Below are 21,833 nucleotides of genomic sequence, written 5' to 3'. Positions count from 1 at the left end.
TTTTTTCTTAATAATTTAGTTGCTTAATAAACTTTGTTATAACCTAAAAAGAAGATAAAAAGTGACAATGTAGGGTGAGTGATGCAACAAATTTTGGCATCGTTGCCTGGGAGATTAAGGTAAGTAAGTAATCATTCCCAGCTTATTTTGGTCATTTTATTATTTTCTTTCTTTCAGTATCAGTTCCTTTTTAGTTTGGCATTGTGTATGAGACTTAGATCTGGTAGAGTTGTGGAACAAGAATTACATTCTAACTAATCGAAAAACTCTATCTGATTTTGAATTTTCACTGCTACATTCACTCATGTCTCAACACGATAACATGTCTACCCCTGGTAGTGACCATGGTGAATCCAATCCCATTGATCAAGAAATGTTCACACCTCTTAGGGATTATCTCCATCTTCCTAGGCAGACATTTCTCTCATGCATCATTTTTCCTATCAATCATCACATGTTCAACTTCAAATTTCACACAATCCAACTGTTACCAACCTTCCATGGTATGGACTTTAAGAATCCCTACACCCATATGAAAGAATTTGAGGAAGTTTGTAGCACTTGCATGGATCAAACAGTGAATGAGGATGTCATAAGATTAAAACTCTTTCCATTTTCACTAAAAGATAAGGCTAAAATGTGGTTAAATACTTTCCCACCTAGATCTATAGGAACTTGGAGAAAGATGTAAACAACATTCCTAAAAAAATACTTCCCTACCAATAAGACTACTACTCTCCAAAGAAAGATAACGAATTTTACTTACAAACCCAATGAAAACTTTGCTTAAGCTTGGGAAAGGTTTAAAGACCTTCTTCACACTTTCCCACACCATGCTTTTAAACAATGGAAAGTGGTTGGCTTCTTTCATGACTCACTCACTCCCAGTCTGAAAATGCAAGTGTCAACAATGTGCAATGGTGAATTCTATGAAAATACTACAGAATAAGTTTCACTTCTTTGGCACCTTAGCAGAGAATACAAGAAATTGGGAAGTCGGTCCAACATCTTCTAGTGATTCAAGAGAAAATCCACAATCTATAGGTAGGTACCAATTGAGTGAGAGTGACGATCTGAATACTAGAATAGCTTCCTTAACAAGAAAGATTGAAAGTCTGGAAACACAAAAATCACAATTTGCTACTAACCAAGTGGAAGTAAAATGTGCAGTGTGTGAAATAATAGATCACAAGACTAATGAATGTCCTACAATACCTGCTTTTAAATAGGTATTGTATGGACAAACCAATAATACTCATCCACACAATTTTGAGGGAAGGCAAAACCAAAATCAAGGGGGAAACAACCAAAACTACAACTCATATCATCCCAACAATACGAACCACCCAAACTTTTCTTGGTAAAATGATTTTGTAAATCATTCTCAGACACCCTTTCTTGCACAACAACAATCTTTCCAACCAAATCAAGGTTTTTCATCCAATACTTATCAACCACCTCATAAGAGACCTTTAGAAGACACCTTGCATCAATTCATCCAAAGTCAAACAAGTATCAACAATCAAGTTGCCAAAACCCAAGAGCAAACAAACAGAGCCATGGAAGATATAAGAAGCCAGTTAACAAAATTAACACAAACATTGAATGTGAGAGAACCTAGAAGATTTCATCCCTGGAGATGCATTCCATAGCATGAACAACACAGTATAATCAACTTTTGTCACTCTTGCTTGCGGAAGCCATTTTTTCACAAGAAAAATCATAGTAAAAATTCTTCAATAAGAAAAACCATAGTAAAAATTCTTCAAGGTGGATTTTATTAGCCAACATTGTTTAAGGATGTGAACCAATCTTTCTCTTCATGTGACCGTTGTCAAAGATTAGGAAGCCTGACCAAGAAAAACATGATGTCTTTACAACCCATCCATGTTCTAGAAATCTTTGATTGTTAGACTTCATGGGTCCGTTTGTCAATTCATTTGGATATGAGTACATCTTGCTTATTATTGATTATGTATCCAAATGGGTTGAGGCCATACCAACCAGAAATAATGACCATAAGACAATAGTAAAATTTTTGAAAGAAAACATCTTTAGTCGTTTTGGGATGCCACGTGCCATCATTAGTGATGGAGGATCACACTTCTGTAATAAACTAGTGGCAGAGCTCATGAGAAAGTATGGGGCAGTGCACAAAGACTCCACGCCATATCACCCCCAAACCAATGGTCAAGTTGAATTAGCCAATAGGGAAATAAAGAGAATTTTGGAAAAGACGGTCAATTCAAATCGAAAAGATTGGTCTTTGAGGTTAATTGATGCTCTATGGGCTTACAAAATTGCATATAAAACAGTTTTAGGCATATCTCCCTATAGGTTGGTATTTGAAAAGCCATGTCATCTGCTAGTAAAAGTGGAATATAAAGTTTATTGGGTTATCAGGAAAATAAATGAAGATCTGAATGAAATAAACCATAATAGAAGATTGCGGATGAATGAATTGGAAGAAATAAGAAATGAAGCTTTTGAAAATGCTAGAATTTCAAAAATGCACATCAAGAACTTACATGACAGACACATTAGCAGAAAAAAATTTCACGTAGGTCAACATGTGTTTTCATATGATTCTAAGCTTCATTTGTTCCTTGGAAAGCTAAAGTCTAGATGGACTGGACTTTTTAGAATTCGAGTTATCTCTAATCATGGTACCTATGATATAGAGAATCTTTAGAATAGTCAAGTAATCAAGGTAAATGGACACAAGTTGAAAGCTTATTATGAATTCCTACCAAAGGAGGAAACAAGCATGGATCTTGCAGATCCAGAGAGATGAAACGACTAGGAAATCCACAACAACAAAAAAAATGTTTTAACATTTCTAATATGATTCTAATGTTCTAACTGATTGGTGATTTCATTTTTGTTTTAGCAAAGCACAATAAGCCATTGGATTATTTTACTAAAAAATTGAAGGCATCTAGGTATTTCCTAAGCCCCTTTTTTTTTTTTATTACAACGTGTGAAACAAGTTTAGGGGTAAGGTATGCTTGAATTGTTTAAAACTCAACTTGGGTGATTATCCATGCTTACATGTATAACTGTTGATGGTGTTTTGTTTGAATAAAAATTTTGTGGTGATAGGAGTTTAGGGCATTAGGGGCATAAATAAATAATAATAATAAATTTTTAAAAGTTTGCTAACATTTGAACAGCATATTCGAACGTCTGTGAAATTCATTCGAATGATAACACTATTACATTCGGATGCCCTGTACAAATCCTTCACAAATTGGGTTACTATTTGAAATTTATTCGAACAAATTGTTCACTCCTTTAAAAACTCACATCACACATACGGACAGTCTTACAGTCATTCAAATCACCCATTGCCTATCATTCTGAAACACGAACAGACATTCAAATCACCCAACCTTCATTCGAACACACCTCAAGCATTCGAATGCATCTCATCTCATTCAAATGATAATCCTTCTAGTTTTAAAACCGTTCATGAATTCAAATCAAGGCACCCATTTCATTTAAACCTCATCTTCAAACCGAGCAACCTTTCATCAAATCCACCCATAACCTCCATATAAATTCACTCAACCCATTTCAATCCACCCTCAAACATCATCCAGTCATTCATTTGAAGATCAAAATTGGTTGCCAAAGTAGGAGTACAACACTCGATCATTCGAATATGGGGACTGTCGCATTCGAATTCTGTAGAAAGCAAACGGCTGACAGGTAAGGAGAAGTTACACTGTTTAAATTGAAGATTGTCATTTGTTGGGTGAAGGAGTTGTTGATAAGAGGGAGTAAAGGAGATTGTTTTGAAGAGAAGATGATTGATTGGTTGATTGAAGGAAGAAGAAAAAGGGAGAGAACAAAAATTGCCCACCAAGTGTTTGACAAGATTTCACAACCAACTCCCTAGAACAAACACCCACAATTCGACCATGCCTCCAAAACATAAACGACCCAAGGTTGTAGGAGAAAGTTCAAGAGCCCCAAAAAGACCAAGAAGAAGAGAAAAAAACCCCTAATGATGAACCCATAGAACAAAACCCATACTTTTCAAGCGCTAGGTTCATTAGCCCAATTGTAGAACAAAACTACAAAGAGCGATATGCCAAGAGATCGATGATTTGTGAGAGAGGGATTGTTCTAGAGCAGTTTGAGGATCCACCATGTGATTTGTTGCCATTAATTTCTGCAAAAGGATAACAGTCATGGGTTAAGTTTCAACATAAGGCCATCATTCCCTTAGTCAAAGAATTTTATGCAAATGTGACTAGTAGTAGGGATGACTTAGGGAATAGATGCTTGACCACTAAAGTGAGAAAAGTTAAGGTTGAATTGAGGTCCTCGGACATAGCTGATATGTTCCAAATTCCAAGAGAAGAACCCCAAAGAGCCTAGGATGAGTCAAATGTGGACTTAGGAAAGGAAAATTTAGCAAAAATCATGACTGGTAAAGATGATGCTATCTGGTTAGGTCCTACCCTCCCTAAAAAGAGTCTGCCTCCAAAATGCAATATTTTACACAGGTTACTTTGTTCACATTTCATGACTCGTGCATTCATCGCTGCTATCTCAGTTAAGCAGGCCACTTTCATGGAAAAAATGATATTAGGGGTACATATTGACTTGGCCAAGCATATTTTTTATATAATTGATTCGGTTATTAAGAATGCATCAGGAGATGGAGGATCGTCATTTGGGGGGTTGATTACTTGTTATTTGCTAAAGAAAAGAGTGACAGAAAATGCAAGTTTTGCAGTCATAAACCCTATTGACAAGATTAGCCCAGCATCCACCCGTAGAAGTAAGGAACAGTTGAAGAGATTGGAAGCCCCAGTTTTGGAAAGTGGAGTACCTTCAGGGGGGGCAGTTCAAGAAGAAGGAGGCCCATCACAAAAGCCTCCACTACATGAGACCCATCCACAATATAATACCCAAGAAATTTGGGGTATTTTGTTAGAACGGGAGGTGCTATGGCACACACCAAGAGGGGGGGTGAATTGGTTATATTAAAAATTGAAGTAGAGAAACAGAGATATCAACTGTGTAAAAACAATCTTGTTTTGTGAAAAGTAAATATGAAATCTTATGAATGAATGAATGAATTAAGTAGGGATAAAAATGCTAACATGAACAAATAAAAATAGGAAGCACATAAGACAAAAGATTTATAGTGGTTCGGCTTTCCAAGTTTAGTCCACTACCTTAGCTACCCACTAAGGATTTTGAAGCAAATTCACTATCAACCCCCTACTCAACCCGAGTAGGTCCTCTAGTCCGTTACTAGGAAAAACTTACAAACCTCCCAATATAATGGGCCCTCTAGCTTACGCTAGGACAATTACAATAATCGTGAATATGAGAGTCTAAGAGTACAAACTCTTAGTTACAAACTCTCTCCAACTGATAAATTTAGGCTTACAATGAATGTAACAGTGTATACAAAGCCTCAGAAATGAAAATACAGAGAGAGAAGATATTAATCGCTCGATGTAAAAATGAAAGCTCGGTGGTTGAAGATATTAAATGTTTTCCAACAACCTTCAATCGATTCTCCCAACCCATATTTATAGTTGATGGTAGATAGATCCAAAAATCCGACCGTTGTGGTGGTTGGGCGAGCATTAAATGTGCCAAAAACTAGCTGTTGGAAGCTTTCTGCAAAACACATAGTCGACAGAAGAAAATGCATAGTTGACTATTTTTACAAATAAAACAAAACATAGTCGACAGACAAAAACACATAGTCGACTATCTTATAACACAAAAATCTCATAGTCGACAGATACATATGCACAGTCGACTATTGCAAAAATGTGAAGAAAATTTTGAATTTTATGAACAAAAATAGTCGACAGATGAAAAGCCATAGTCGACTATCCTTACTTGATAGTCGACAGATCAAATCAGCATAGTCAACTATTTTCAGACATAGTCGACAGCATTAAACCACATAGTCGACTATCCACAAACATAGTCAACAGAACATAAACACATAGTCGACTATTCTTTTTATAAAAACTGAAACGATAAATGATAACATGAAAAAAAATATTTTGAATCATAAAATTCTTTAACATTGAAATCTCATAACTTTATTTCTTCATCAAAATACAATTGTTTTTCATCATCAAAATTATATCAAATGTAAAACTTCATATTTAAGAATAAGTATTTTATTAGAAAAATGAGAATTCGGGGAAGATTAATATCTAAATAGCCCGAAAAATTAACTGAATCAACAGAAGGGAGTGCCCTAGAGCCAAAATGCCAAAGGAAAATGATTTGGCAGTGATGAGTATTTCGAGGCATGATTTATGGCGCCGAAAGAAATCAGATCAGGAATGATTTTCAGAACAACTAAAATGCAGCTATGATTTAGGACGAAAAATCGAATCATCGTAGGAGACTTTCGGGAAGTCAACGGAACCTTGAGAAGGGTTCGATTTTTCATAACGATCAACCTTTCAATGGTTTCAGGAAGAAACAAAAGGGTATGAGGTCAAAACAATGATTTGGGCCTAAGTGTAATTTCTCAAATTTGCCCGAGGGAGGTCGAAATGAGGATTTTTCGGAATCTTTGAGGATGAAATGGAATGATTAGGACTTAAGGGTCCTATTGGAAATGATGGAAAGTTGAGGGGCTTCAAGAAAAGGGGGCAAAGTGTAATTTGGAAAAAGGCAAGGTCCAAACTATAATTTTGCAAAAATAGAGGCTTCCATGGCCGACCAGCAGGTCTGTCGACCATCGATCGGCGCCTCGAACCATTGGGATCTCGAGGGCTTGGTCGAGGGATGCTCTAGGACCAAGGCTTGGCCTACATTGAGCACAAGGGCGGTCGAATTTTAAGGTTTCCGATCGCGCTTGGACGAATTGTCGCAGCCTATAAATCAGCCATTCGAGGCCATTGGTGGATGCTTTTGGGTCATCCGAGGGCTGGGGGAAGATGACCGACGCGTGGCGAGATCATCACGAGCAACCTACTCGCCCTAGCTCGTAAGGGCACATGAGATGCTAGAAAAATATGGGGAAAAAGAGAAAAATAAGTTGAGTAGGTTTGTGTAAAAAGATTTGGTGTTTGGCTTTTTAGTTTCTCGGTTTCTACGAACACTAGCCACGTTTTGAGTGCAAACGTAGCTTCAGGGCAAGTTCTAGAATTTTCTTTTGAGGTTCTTAGAATAAATATGTTTTATAGGATTGTTGTGCTTGAGGTTAAGTGATTTGTGCAATTTTTTAAGTGTGACACGCAAATCGAGGTAATACGCATTCTTTAAGGTTTTGGATTTTGGGCATCAGGTGAGTGGTTTTTCTCAAAAACTCATATGTGTTATATTATGCATGATATTCATAAAAGTTATGATCATTTTGTCATATTTGTTTATATGCTATTGCATGGAAAGTCATGATTTTCATATGGCATGATATCATTAGCATATTGATACTTGTGCATGGGATTGGGATGTCGCCCCAATAGTGTAGCCATAATTTTCTAAGAGCAATTGATGGAACAACGTTGGATTATCCTGCCAAAGGTGTTAGGATTCTACCTAGGGTTCCATGTCGGGGTGGGCCTGGGAAGTTATACTAGGACAAATGTTTGTTCATGTATTTGCATCATGCATTCATGCAACTGTTTTTAAAAATGCTCACTAGAAGGTTCATCTTCTAATTGGGTTATGCCGCTGGAATATTCGAACGTTCTAGTTAGGACTTGCAGCTGAGGCAAGGAGGCAGTTGAGATCTGACCGGCACGTGGTGACGTGGCCAATGGGTTTGGCGAGTAGATCCGATATTTGCTCCTGTATGAAGGTCCGGATATTATTTAGTCGAGTTGAGGAAGGATCATGTATGATTTTATTTAAGGTATCATTTGTTTATTATTTGAGGTATTTAATTATTATCTCTTGATGATGAGTCTCCATATTGGAAGATGTAATGGTACGAATTCTTACGTTTTATTTAAAGTGAATTCAGTTATATACCATATTAGGTTTTGATTATTGCTTCCGCATTGTGAATGATATGCTGGGGGTTATGTTTGAAATTCAATACTTGAGGTTTAAGATATATACTGAAAAAAAAGAATTTATGTATGCTTTGGGTCCTAGCATAGTGACACTCTCGGTAAGAAAAAGCGGGATGTTACAATTGGTATCAGAGCTGATTTTTTTTTTTTTTTTGGAGAAGAAGTCCGATTGGAAGCCCTAAGTGACTCTGATACACTTGGTATCAAAGATAAAGTTGAGTCAAAGACCTACTTGATGATTTAGGGGTTGTGGACTCAGAGCAGAAGTTTATTGGGAGACTTAAGCGACTCGGATATAGTTGATATTAGAGCTTAACCCTATTTGAAAATTTAGGGAAAAGCAACTTGGAGACTTAAGAGGATCTGATTTTGATGGAACCAATTAGTAGGAACCTCAAGTGGAGGCTTAGGGGAAATGAGACTAATGGTTCGTAAAATGAAATCCCTATTTGGAGATTTGGGGAATTATCAGTTGAAGTCTTAGGGGTTATTGATTTGAGGATCTAACCTTGTTAAGCGATAAAATAGTTAGTCGGGATGACCTAGCTATGAAAGTTAGGGTCCGATGATTTCATTCGGACGTAAGGATGATTAGATAACCGTGGTTATTGGATTTAAGTGTGGTGTAGTGGAAGTGCATGTCTAGGAAAGTCTTGACTAAGCAAAGACTTGGTATTTAAGTGTGTTCGTTTATGACCCACCTCTCTTTCCTGAGAACTTACCTGGTATACTATTCATAGTGAATAGTGGAAGTCTGATGGAAGTTAGTTCAAGCAAAATGATTAGTCTGATGTGGCATAGCCTAGCTAATGAGTTAGGATCGAAAGATAAGGATTTTCAAGGATCATTTAGTGTCTCAGAAATAAGATGTATAGATTAGGGATCCAGCGGATTGGGTCAAGTGATAGGCCAAAGATGACCAAGTGATGGCGTGAGTGTGCGTCAATTGATAAGGCGATAGTGGTGCAACCAATGTAACTCGCAGAGACGGGATAAGGAACCCTAGTAACGTGACGGCACTACTGGTTCAGTGTTCGCAGTGATAGATCTGGATCTAGGGACCCACGTGCAGAGGGCTGATGGATGGCTAGCGGTAAGGTACGGGAGGCCTATAGACCGAAGCATCATAGCTGACTGCCTGGGAGATGATCATATGCTGAAGATCTGGGACAACACAATAGGGTTTGTACCTTGTATGGGGAATAAGTCCCAATGATCTAAGATGCGAGGTGTGCCACTAGTTGAGGTTAAAAGAAGCCGAAAGCCTAGGGAATCAACCCAAAATGAGATGGATTGAATATGGACTGAGTGTCCTATTTAAAGAATTGTATATTGGTTCGTGGTCATCTTGGGAGTTTGTGCACGACGATCAGTGCGAGGCTCAAGGGGTAGAATATCTCGGTATCTAGTATGGCAATGAGATCATGAGATGGTCGTGTTTGCAATTGCCTCAAAGAAAGAGTTGGGTGGATCAAAGGAAAAGCTACCCGACGTATGAAATTGACATGGTAGATGCGTGATCTTGAGAAGTTTTGTAACGCCCCACTTTTCCAATTACACAATGATATCAATTATAAGCTAACATCACCTACGGCCGTTATGGAAACCCTTACCAACGAAAGCATTGGATCGAACCTCCAAGCTTAACCAAAGCTAAATAAAAGGGTTTCCACTAGATTTTCTTTACAAGTATAAGAAATGTAAAAGACTCTCAATACTCCAGAAGGACACAACTTATTAATGCAGTACAACTGTAGGGCATCATTTTATTACAAACTTTGAATACCCTAGCTGTTATTCATAATATATTACTTAGGTTACAAGGGTACATAATGAATCCAAGATCCCAAAGCTAGCGAAGGTCCACCTCCTTGTCCACGCTTGACCTGGAATCTGAAACACCTAGTACTTCCGATATACTTGGGATATTGAATGTCCTAGGGGTATAAACACCCAAGTTAGATAATAACATCTAAGTGAGATGGTTCAAAGGTGGTAATGCATGCAGATGTAAAATGCAACGTGAGAATCAAGTTTCCACAAACACCTTAGCCCACCGAGGCACGTGATTGGAGTTAGATGTCCTTAGCCCCTCCGAGGGCACCGGACTCCTTAGCCCCATCGAGGTCACCGGATTCCTTCCCCAAATCACCACACCCACCTCATCAACCATCCACAACACCGAATATGCATGCAAGAACGAAGAAATATGCTTTAACAAAGAGAAGCATGAAGTGTAAGCCACAATCATCACACACATCACACAAATGAACCAACATATGACCAATATGAAGTTTATTGAATGCAAGAACCACTCACCTTGTCAGTTTACCTTTCGGAGCACTGTTCACAGCCCGGTTTCGAGCACTAGGGGTTGTTTCTGCAGAAATCACGCATTTCAGTGGACTAAACCTTAAATATTTTTACATAGGATTGTAGGTAATTAAAATAGGAGAACAACAGTGAAAATTTAAGGCCAAACAGAGGCCGGACGCGCCCTCACAGGCCCCCGAAAGGTTGGCCACGCGCCTCCTCCTTCCTTGTTACGGATTTTGCAACCTAAGATTAAAAATGCTATAACTTGCTCAATTTTGCTCCGATTCGGTTTCCGTTTGAACCTACGGACTCTTATTTTTGTGCTCTACGACCCTAAGGAAAGAAATTTGATTTACCACTTTGATTTCCATTCTTTTTTTTCCGTTTTCCGTCGAGGTGTCTCTATCTTCCCTTCCTTGCTTTTCTTTGGTTTTTCTTGCACTTACTTGCTTTCTTTCTCCTTAGCTTCACGTGGCCTCTCCTTCTCCCCTTTATATAGCCTCTCAAATCCCAAATCTTTAAGATTTCTCTTAGCCTCCAAGCTAACCCCTTTTTTCTACCCTAGCAATTAATGCAATTTTGAAATTTCCTTCCTTTGATACTATCTTCCAATGCAAGCCTCTATGCTTTCCAATCCCAAGCCTCCAAATACACCCTCACATGGCCTTTAAGATAAGCTCTTTTATCTTCTTTTTGTGCAAACCAATTCAAGTCTTACAAGTTAAGTCTTCCAAGTCAAGTCTTCCAAGTTATGTCATCTTAGACTTTTAGGGTAAAATCAATCATTACAACCATTCTTCCTTTCCAAGCTAACCTTAAAACTTCCAAGCTAAACCATTCCAAGACTTTTGGTGTAAGATTAATCATTACAACCATAAAAATTCTCAAATCCAATCTCATCTCTCCTACTCATGTCTTCTAGGATAAGGAATCATCATTGCAATCATTTCCTTTATTACATTAATGCCCTGAATCAAAATACCATTCATTTTGCTACTACAACATCCAAGCTTTATATCAAGTTCCAGGGTATTACATCTAGGCACTACCTATGAGGTGATGAAATCACAGGCCATGATGAGGGCCTAGAACGAATGTTCTTGCAGAAAGAGTTAGACTCGTGGTAGCGATAGTGAATGATAGTTCTCGAAGGACTACGACGAAATAGTACAGTTTTCACCCATGGCGTACCTATGTGAGGGTTGACGTATGGTGTAGGAGTAAGCCTACTATATGATGGGGTGATGATGATAGCTTGTGTTCTGACTGACGGTAAGTGTAGTGTCTAGGAAGAACTAATTAAATGGTCGTGTGCAGATAGTCAACTGGATCTGAAGAATGAAAAACGAGAGTCAGTGGATTCTCGGTAAATGAGATTTCAGATAGTGGAGCATGGCAAGTCTAAAACCTTGATGATGAGTTGTGAGATGGCAATCTCGACTCAAGGTAGAGTTCGGGTACTAAGAAAGCAAAAGTTGCTTGGTAGGTCGTATCGACCAAAAAAGGAATGATAAGGAGACCTAGTCAATAGAAGTTGTGACTACGGTTTAGTGTGTCAAATAGACCTACGGAATTAGGTAAAGTTGTCGGTGATCGACTCGTCGATGAGAACTCAGAAGCACCTTGATAAATGGTGGATTGAGAGCCGTAGTTGCAAGGAAATTGAGTTCACTGAAGATAATTGGAATCAGATATCGTGATCTGATTCGGGATCTTTAGAGATAAATCGGTTTGAGATTCTTGAGAAATTTCTTGAAAGAATTGATTGAGGATCTAAGGATTCGTGATGAAACTTTAGAGGTTTCAAAAAGAAATCTGATGAGGATTGGAGTATCGTAGGTGATGTAAAGTACCTACTTGCTCTAGCTGGTAGTTTAGTTATGGATTGTCGTCTTGAAGGTTGTTCGAATATTTGACGCGATTGGGAGAATCAAGTGATGGAAGATGTGCTAGGATGACAAGTTGCAGTAGGGGAAGCTATGGACCTAAATTGACTAGAGATCTGAAATTTTCAATTTTGGAGAATGAAACTCTCGTATGGCTAGACAGTTAGTCTAGGTAGCCTGATAGGTAAATTAGGAGATGTATCGGTGAGTGATGTCAGCAAGTTATGGAAATAAGAAGCCTGTCGATATGAGGTACAGGCACTTGCGATCAGTGAAAAGTCGTAAGAAAAATGGGAAATAGTAGGATAATTCTCAGAAGATTTATCGGGATTATTCTTAATGATGAAATTGCCAATGATAGCTTGAGGTTATAGGATGATTAGCCTTATGCGGCTTGACTAAGGATGTAAATTATCAGCCTTTGAAAAAGGTGATAATTAAAAATCGATATCTCTCACCTCAAATTTGATGAATTATAAAACAACTGCAAGAGGCTGGGATGTTTTTCTATGATGGATATGTGATCGAGGTTAAGATAAATGAATGAGCCATTTATGGAAATCAGCGTTTGAGTCATGATTGATGTTACCTTATGATTTGACCAATGTACCATCTGCATTGAAGTTGTGTTGGTAATTGTGTCTATTGATGAGATATTAGTGAACTCCTCGGATAGAGAGACGCATGAGGAACATTGAGGATAATGTTGGGATCTCTTAGGGAACATCACGATTGATGTTGTGGTAGAGATTGGCTTGCTAGGTAAGCAAACCGTGAAAGAAATGATGAGAGCATGAGGCTCCATGTTAGTGAACGTGAAATCAAAGTTGGTTGTCATAAGCACCATAAAGATTGGAAGTTCCAAAAAGTAAGATGTCCTGATAGATTTCAGGAGACGAACCAAAAGTTTTGAATAGAGGTTGGTTCAAGGAAATGTTGGTAACCTGAGTAAGTGTAACTTCGAAAAGAAGATCAAGGATCCATGAGATTTGGAGAATTCAGCTGGTACTGAGAAAAGTATCAGAAGTGATAGGATTCGGGTCAAATTACAACTCTTGGAGACAGGACAAGGAGGCTCTAGAATGACAATAACACCATGGGTGTATGGCCTGTAACAGCGGATCTGAGGCTAGGGACCAAGGCAGAAGGCTAGTAATAAGCTTGTGGCTAACGTACCAGAGAAGCTTGTAGGTTGTCTCACGGTATGAGTGTAACACCCCACTTCTCTAGAGCGATACGTAATGTAAGATTTCGGGGATATTTTTTTTCCAAATACAAACCCATCAAAAAATTGTCCCCGAAGATCCCGTTACACCTTCTCAGTATATCAACTATGAACCATCAATAAACTAAGACAGGTTCACCAACACAAATGCGGAAGCTAGATCGAAACCTTAACAGGTCATAATCGATACCACTTTATTTATAATATAAAGTCAAACCAACACTTACAAGACGTCCTCAAAATAAACAACATTATTGAAAGTGACATATCACAACCTATCAACTAATCGCCGTCACTCCTCGGTAATTCCTTTTCCTTTCGCACCGCTGCTTTCACCTGGAACGTTTGAATATTCTAGAGACATAGTTCAAATTAGATGCTGAATCATCTAAGTGAGAGTTCAAAGCGCATTTTTCATGAATGAATACAAGACATGAAATAAACTAATACACCCGGTAAGCCCTAGCCTAAGAGAATCCCCAGCACTCAACCCTACGATGGGAAAAGAGCAATCTCTCTCAAAGCTATACCACCATATCGACTCGACGACGCGACGCGATTCTAGCTTAAATGGGGCTGCCAACGCATCTCACCAGATTATATTCCCACCTTAAGCATCCAGGAACCACCATACAATCCCAACTCCAAAATTTCACATGGACCACCTAGTCGTCCTAGTGCAACTTCCCTAGCCAAACGACCTAGCACGAAAACCAAGGCAGCTATCCTGACATGCTCACCAGTATCAGATACCCCTATTATTCCGTCACGCCCTTGGAGAATTACGGTTACGGCTACACTATCCAGACAACATCCTAGGCTGACATCCCACATGAACATAGTATGGACCACCTAGTCGTCCTAGTGTAACTTCCCTGACCAAACGGTCTGGCATGGAAACCAAAGCGGCTATCATGACATGCACACCAGCATCAGATACCCCTATTATTCCATCACACCCTTGGAAAATTATGGCTACACTATCCAGACAACATCTGAGGCTGACATTCCATATGTACACACAAAACTCAAGACAATGTCACATTTCACAATTCAATGCATCATATAAACAATATTTTATAAAATGCAATGCACAAGTTCAAAACGTTTAGGGACGAACCTCCCTCATAAAATCAACCGTCACCAGTTACCGTTTCAATGCACAAAACCATTTTGCATAAACTACAACACATTTATGTAACACAAATACCAAATTTTGGGGTAAACTACTCACAACTTAAAACCAAGTTTTAGGGTGAACATTCACCTCGAACGAAACTCAGAACACCTTGAATCTTATGCCCAACCTCGAATTTTCGTGCAACTCCTCAAGTATTTTGACCAAATCACCTCCTTACACGTCCTTACGCACTGCCCAAGTGCTCTGCACGTGTGATGCCTCATGTATGCTTTAAAACCCCTCTATCCACTAAACCCAAAGCGCTCTCGTCAAGCACGAATTTATCACAACTTCGAATGAGAGAATCCTTAGCCATGAACCCCTATTTATAGGTTTTGGAAACTTAGCCACCAAGAAACACATATTCTGCAATCATTTCAAATCTTTCAAAATCTTTTCTAATCATTCTAAATTTTCTAAGATCTTCTGCAATCATTGTAAATTTTCCAAGATATTATATAATCATTACCAAATCTTCTAAGATATTCTGCAATCATTACCAAATCTTCTAAGATATTATATAATCATTACCAAATCTTCTAAGATATTTTGTAATCATTCTAAATCTTCCAAGATATTATATAATCATTACCAAATCTTCTAAGATATTCTGTAATCATTCTAAATTTTCCAAGATATTATATAATAATCATTACCAAATCTTCTAAGATCTTTTGCAATCATTGTTATCCGAATCAAATCTTATCCAAATCAATTTTAAATCTTCTAAGATATTATATAATCATTACCAAATCTTCTAAGATATTTTGCAATCATTCTAAATCTTTTAAGATCTTCTGCAATCTTTGTTATCCGAATCAAATCTTTATCCAAATCAAATCATATTCAATCAAATCTTATCCAAATTTTATTTTATCTAATCAAATCTTATCCAAATCTTATCCTTAAAGTCATTATGAGCCTTCATCTTATCTCTAACGTCATCATGAGGTTTCATCTTATCTCTAATGTCATCATGACATTTCATCATTATCTCTAAAGTCATTTATGAGGATTTTCCTGAATCTCCCAAATGCCCCTAGTAAAAAAGTTTTAAGAATTACACTTTGGCTCGAACTTTTGGATAATTGCACTTAGATCCTTTTCAACATAGTCCTCGAGCTAATTTTTAATTGCATTTTAGTCCCTGAAAAATGGACTAATTACGCTAATGCCCTTAATTTTTAGGTAAATTACACTTTTACCCGAACCTCAAAAATTACGATTTTACCCCTGAGTCAGAAATTGAATTTTTATCTCCAAACATTCACAATCCCTTAAAATATCCTATTTCCTCAAGTATTACATCCCTTACGATCATTTGATTTTCTCAACCCGATAGATAGCTATACCGGAAACGGTTCCCGATCCAACTTCTTTTGATGCCTAAAATCATAACTCGTATTACTCATCATTACCATACTATTTCCCTTAAAAATTTAGGGTCCAGGGTACTCCCTCCGGTCGATTTTGCAATTAGTTAACTAAATTTTCAAACTGATTTTCAGTTCCTTGAACTTACTTGACACTTTGCAACATGGGGTATTACAATGGGTCTGGGACCCAAGGTCAAAGTTGCTTAGTGGACTGCTAAGGAGACAGTCAAATTTCAAAGTTTAGGTAGCACCGTAATTGTTATGTCTTGACTAGGATCCAAGTTCCAAGGGACCGGAGCACTGTGATAAGATCTCTAACTGTCTATGAAATGATTGAAAGTTTTTGAGGTTAGCAAATTATTAGGGGTTCGTGAAGGGACTCTTTGAAATAATTATGTCCATGATAGGACTCATAAAAAGAGTCAAATGGGAATGGTCTTTCGGATGCAGGGAGAGCTTTCGATAGCTCAAAGGAATTGAGTTGCGTGTTGATGCAACATGGATGGATGATCATGTAGGGAGCATGCCGAGGCACAGAGCGAACTACCCGATGTATGACTTGGAGCTGACAGATGTGGTATGTGCTCTCGAGATTATGGAGACACTACCGGAATGGTGGGACATTTTGATGTGCTCACGAACCACGAGAAGCCTGATATATGTGTTCTCGCATAAAGTGCTAAATGAGAGGTAGCGACAGTGGATGGAGTTCCTTGAGGACTACGACTACACTACTTCGTATCACCAGGGCGTGACAATGAGGTGCCCGACGCAGGACCTGGTGGATAGTTGTGAGTGGCAGTTGTTGGAGGCTTGTTGGCCTACTAACTATGAGTGTAGTGCCGAGGGGATCGTCTGATCTTATCACTGGCCTAACGATTTAGCTAGATCTGCTGAACGAGATACGGAAGGCATGTATGGTTGACAAATGTATTTGTCTATGGATTGATGATCATGGACAACCCAAGGGTTCTGATGTTCTAGATGCGTGATGGCATTCTCAAGTTTCGGGGTAGGATATGTGTGCCTAAAAGTTTGAAAGATGTGTGATCGTCTGTAAAAAGCCACAACAGGAAATTCTGTAAATGACACGGCATGCTCGTAAGCATTTGTCGTGTAATGAATGCAAACTAGGGTGTTTGTTAAGGATTGAATTGATCTGTGATTGAGGTGTTTAGATAATGAGCTGAGTTTGGTCTTAGCTACATGATCGGTTAGATGAAAATTTTGAGGAGGAAATTTCTTTAAGGAGGGGTAAATGTAACACCCAAGAAATTTGGGGTATTTAAGAATAAGTATTTTTTTAGAAAAATGAGAATTCGGGGAAGATTGGTATCGAAATAGCCTGAAAAATTGAACGAATCAACGAAAGGGAGTGCCCTAGAGCCAAGATGCCAAAGGAAAATGATATGGTAATGATGAGTATTTTGAGGCATGATTTATGGCACCGAAAGAAATCAGATCAGGAACGATTTTTGGCACAGTTAAAATGCAGCTATAATTTAGGCTGAAAAACAAAATTGTCGTAGGAAACTTTCAGGAAGTCAACAGAACCTTGAGGGGGCTTCATTTTTTTCTTAACGATCAACCCTTTACTGGTTTTAGGAAGAAAATAAAGGGTTTGAGGTCAAAACAAAGATTCGGGCCTAAGTATAATTTCTCAAATTTACTCGACGGAGGTCAAAATTAGGATTTTTTAGAATCTTTGGGGATGAAATGGAAGGATTAGGACTTGAGGGTCCTATTGGAAATGATGGAAAGTTAAGGGGCATCAAGAAAATGGGCTAAAGTGTAATTTGGGAAAATAAAGGGGCCAAACTACAATTTTGCAAAAATAGAGGCTGCCATGGCCGACCAGTAGGTCTGCCGGCCATCAATCGGTGCCTCCGACCATTGGGATCTCGAGGGCTTGGTCGAGGGATGCTCCAAGACCAAGGCTTGGCTGACATCGAGCATGGGGGCGGCCGAATTTCGAGGTTTTCAATCGTGACTTGGCTGGATTGTCGTGGCCTGTAAATCGACCATTCGAGGCCGTTGGTCGATGCTTTTGGGTCATCCGAGGGCTAGGGGAAGTGTTTAAGGCATTGGGTCGGCCATCCTCGAGTGTTTCAAGGCTCGATTTGCAGCTATAAATAGAAGGGTTGGCTGAGGGTTTTTGCAAGATTAAAGGTTCAAATTGATCGCGATTTGGAACGAACTGAGGCTCGAGATTAAGGGGCTTTTTCTCCCTAGGCCGAGAGGAATCATTCTGGAAAGTTTGACGCGTTTTCGTGTGCGTTTGGTGGGTGTTCGAAGCTTCGCCAGAGAAGGGAGGTGGGTGGCTGGCCGAGGCTTTAAGCCTCCAATTGAAGGTCTTCCGGTTGTCCTTTCAAGGCACAAGTTGTGCCATTCTGATCGACTGGATGAGGGGAGAAAACTGGTGGAGAGAACCAGCATCACCGGTTACCCAGCGCCGGGGAAGATGCCTGACACGTGGGCTACACGCACGATCATCACGTGCAGCCCACTAGCCCTAGAGCGTGAGATTCCAGAAAAATGTGAGAAAAATATGAAAAAAAAAGAGAAAAATAAGTTGAGGAGGTTTGTGTAAAGAGATTTGGTGTTTGGCTTTTCAGTTTCTCAATTTCTACAAAGACTAGCCACGTTTTGCATGCAAACATAGCTTCAGGGTAAGTTCTGGAATTTTCTTTTGAGGTTCTTAGAATAAATATGTTTTATAGGATTGTTGTGCTCGAGATTAAGTGATTTGTACAATTTTTTAGGTATGGCGCGCAAATCGAGGCAATGCGCATTCTTTGAGGTTTTGGATTTTGGGCATCAGGTGAGTGGTTTTTCTCAAAAACTCATATGTGTTATATTATGCATGATATTCATAAAAGTTATGATCATTTTGTCATATTTGTTCATATATTATTGCATGGAAAGTCATGATTTTTATATGACATGATATTATTGACATATTGATACTTGTGCATGGGATTGGGATGTCGCCCCGATAGTGTAGTCATAATTTTTCAAGAGCAATTGATGGAACAACGTTAAGATTATCCTACCAAAGGTGTCAGGATTCTTCCTAGGATTCCATGCTGGGTTGGACCTGAGAAGTTACATTAGGGCAAATGTTGTTCATGTATTCGCATCATGCATTCATGCAACTGTTTTTAAAAACGCTCACTAGAAGGTTCATCTTCTAATTAGGTTATGCCCCTGGAATATTCAAATGTTCTAGTTAAGACTTACAACTGAGGTAAGGAGGCAGTTGAGATCTAACCAGCACGTGATGACGTGGCCAATGAGTTTGGCGAGTAGATCCGGTATTTGCTCCTGTATGAAGGTCAAGATATTATTTAGTCGGGTTGAGGGAGGATCATGTGTGATTTTATTTAAGGTATCATTTGTTTATTATTTAAGGTATTTAGTTATTATCTCTTAATGATGAGTCTCCATATTGGAAGATGTAATGATACGAATTCTTATATTTCATTTAAAGTGAATTCAGTTATGTACCATATCAAGTTTCGATTATTGCTTCCGCATTGTGAATGATATGCTGGGGGTTGCGTTTGGAATTCAGTACTTGAGGTTTAAGATATATACCGAAAAAAAAAAAGAATTTATATATATTTTGGGCCCTAGCATAGCGACACGCTCGGCAAGAAAAAGCGAGGTGTTACACACGGAGCCCAGCAGATGATTATTCTTTGAGATGATTGTATGAGTTGGTAAGGAAAATGAAGGAGAGGCAAGAGGCCATGTTTGAAGAACTGAAGATGAGGCAGAAAGTTATATACTCAGGCGTGATGAAGATGTATGATCACTATAGGGAATTTGATCAAAAGGTGGACCAGCTACTTGACTCATCAGATGAAGAATCACCACAACCACCCCCACCCCCCCCAACGACAATGACACAACTTCAGCCCGAGCCACAACCCTCTAGCTAGTAGCCTCTTCCCTCACCTGCCCATCTAGCCTTTAAGTCAGCTCCAGTAGATCCAGAGTCTAATGCCCCTCCATGCACTGATCCCCCTTGAGTATCCTAACTGCTAAATATGTGAAAGCATGTCTCATTTCTAGGAGCAAGGTGCTTTTGTTGATGCATAAGTGTCTAGCATCCTTGCCTTTGAGTAAGTGTATTCACACCTAGGCAAGTGGTCCTAAACTCTATTTCATAGAACTAAAATACCTATAAGTTCTCAAATTCTTAAATTTAAGAAAGATCTCTTGAAGAACTTGTTAAGTTGAATATATGTTACTTGATAAGCAAAATCATTCAATTACTTGAAAGATTTAAATGTTGCATGTTTTTCAAGCAATATCTTCTAGTGTTGCTCATGTTTATATTAAATACATTTGAGTAATAAAATTTTAAAATTTATATCCTTCAAGAATTACTCAAAGAAAGTATTAGTAGTATTTATGTATAATGACTTAGAGTTTATAGGATAGAAGTCATATATGCTTTGTTAAGCTTATACGTGTTCTTGTTTTGGTTAATATGATTGAAAAATCATAATGCTTTAGAACTTATAGATTATATCATAGATATGATTTGTGTGTGCTCTTATTTTGAAATATCATAATGCTTAAGTTAGAGTATCTTTGTGTTATATGTTGTGGTTTGTTGTTGAATAACATATTTTGTGTTCAATATATTTGTAATATTCTATATATTTCATTTTAGTCAAGTAAAAGTGAAATACTTGACTTATGTGTGTTTCAAGAGTGTTTATTTGATAATATGAATGAATGAGATATTTTATCTCTATGTTATGTTATGAACCTTGTAGAATAATTTTTATTTGAATCTAAAAAAGAAAGTTTTTAGTTGAGTAACATGTACTATTCTCAACTTGCTGTCAAAGCCATATGGGTTAAAAATGTCTCATTTATTCTCTAAGATTTTTTATGTAACCAAATGAATGTGATTGAAAAGTTAACTTTAACTAACTTTCACAAACAACACTTGTGTTTATATTATTTAAATGTTGATCAGAAAATTAAGTTTTATATTTAAGTTCAATGTTTATAATATTTTAGATGTTTTGATTATATTCAAAACAATATATGTTGTTTAAATGATAGTCGAGTAAGACGTAGGATAAATCGAGTGTTTATTGAAAGTTTCAGCTATATTAAAAGCAATCGAGTGATAAAATTTATAATCGAGTGATATTCCTTTTATAATCGATTAAGAGCTAAGCTTAATCAAGTAAAATTTTATGCTAGTCGAGTGATTTTGATTGAGCAATAATTATGAGATTTTAATCGAATATTTTTAGTGAGCAATCGAGTATAAGTTAATAGTCAATCAACAATAATTGAGTATCTTATACATCTCTCGATTGGTAGTAAGCAATGCATATATAATTGAGTAGTTCCTGAATTCAATTGAGTAGTTAAAGAGTAAAATAGAATGTAGTAAAAAATTAATCAATTACTAATCAAAGTTACTCAAGAACGAGCCAAAATTAGTCGATTAATTTTGTGTTGAAGCTGAAAAATAAAATCATTAAACTAATAATTGCAAGTGTTTTTAATGCACAGTACAGACCATTAAAGGTTTCAAAAAAGACTAAAATTTCCTTCAATTATTTAGCATGATATTTAAATATTTTAATGCTTATTTTATGGGGGGGGGGGAAAGGTTGTCTTTGCAGATATTACTCTTATTTCAGCAAGTAAATATTCTAATGATTATTCTAGGTAAAAATATATTCTAACAAGAGAGTAATTAAAACTCACGAGACATTCAAAACTTTGGATTCACCTCACCTACCATACAAGGCTATAACATAAGCACTTAAAAGGCACTCCAGTACTTGGAACAACGAA

The sequence above is a fragment of the Diospyros lotus genome, chromosome 8, assembly GCF_014633365.1.
Source record: "Diospyros lotus cultivar Yz01 chromosome 8, ASM1463336v1, whole genome shotgun sequence".
Classification (NCBI taxonomy): domain Eukaryota; kingdom Viridiplantae; phylum Streptophyta; class Magnoliopsida; order Ericales; family Ebenaceae; genus Diospyros; species Diospyros lotus.
Note: the sequence above shows the minus strand (reverse complement) of the source record.